Source organism: Anarrhichthys ocellatus, unplaced genomic scaffold (genome assembly GCF_004355925.1).
Source record: "Anarrhichthys ocellatus isolate YVR2014 unplaced genomic scaffold, GSC_Weel_1.0 scaffold5888, whole genome shotgun sequence".
NCBI classification, from domain to species: domain Eukaryota; kingdom Metazoa; phylum Chordata; class Actinopteri; order Perciformes; family Anarhichadidae; genus Anarrhichthys; species Anarrhichthys ocellatus.
Window position 1 is genome coordinate 1442 of NW_022285862.1, and position 1265 is coordinate 2706.

At 50.8% G+C, this 1265-nt stretch overlaps 1 pseudogene; it reads left to right on the plus strand.

Annotated features, from left to right (window-relative positions):
• The first annotated feature begins 229 nt into the window (after nucleotides 1-229).
• Nucleotides 230-1265, plus strand: part of LOC116380033 (E3 ubiquitin-protein ligase Siah2 pseudogene) — a 1083-nt pseudogene continuing 47 nt past the window's right edge.

A 1265-nucleotide genomic window follows, 5' to 3' on the forward strand; every position in this document is an offset into this window, starting at 1 on the left:
TTATCTCATAATAATGACTGACCATGGGAACATTTCTATTACATATCCATTTATTTGTAATATAAATATTTTAATAATTAACTTTTCATCTTATTTTGTTCTTTCACTGTAAACAAGCTTTCACACTTTTCTGCCAAGCATTACGTAATGACACGACTCCACTCTCTGATTGGCTGAGCGCCCTGTCAATCTGTGACGCACCGTCCAATGAGAGCGGGGCGGCAGTGTGATACGAACTGGCAGCCGCCATGTTGTTGTCTCTCCGGTTGGCTAGGAGCGACGTCCGGTAGTAAACACAGTAGATGACGTTACAGTTCACGGGAAACGGACCGCAGCTGGAAGCCATGAGCCGTCCCTCCTCAGCCGGAGCCGGAGGTGGAGGACTCGGTGCCGGGAAAGCAGGCGGAGGAAAGCACGGAGGAGCCGCCGCTCAAGCAGCAGCAGCGGCGGCGGCAGCGGCGGCGGCTGTGGCGGCAGCAGCAGCCTCCGGTGTGAGCTCCGTGGTCGGCGTGAGCTCCGTGGTCGGGTCGGTGTCCGCTGCTCCTTCCTCCGCCGCCGTGTCCCTGCAGTCCCCGGAGCTCACGGCGCTGTTCGAGTGCCCGGTATGCTTCGACTACGTCCTGCCGCCCATCCTGCAGTGCCAGGCGGGTCACCTGGTCTGCAACCAGTGCCGCCAGAAGCTGAGCTGCTGTCCGACGTGCCGAGGCCCGCTCACCCCGAGCATCCGGAACCTGGCGATGGAGAAGGTGGCGTCCACGCTTCCGTTCCCCTGCAAGGTAACACACGCACGCGGCCACCGGCCAACCGACACAACACGAGCCAACTGCTCTGCTTCTGCGCACTTCTTTCACACAACTTCCTCGTTCTGCGACACAAGTGTGTGTGTGTGTGTGTGTGTGTGTCCTGTGACGTCACAGCCACAGAAAAAGGACCCAAAACTTTGTTGTTGTTGTCTTTTGAGTTTTTATATAATCAATAGCATTAAATAGATAAAAAACTGATGATCAATAAAGATCTTCATGAGTTATGTTTCTATCCAGTTATATAAAACATTAAATATAATGGTTTTAACTTGTGTTGTGAGGGAGATTATAATCCAACATACTGTGGTGGGAAGTAACTTTACCACTAAAGTACTACTACTACTACACTTAAGTACACATTTCAGGTTCTTCCATGTAGTTTATGCTTCTCCTCTAGTACATCTCAGAGGTACACATTGTACTTTATACTGTACTACATCTCAGAGGTACCTATTGTACTTT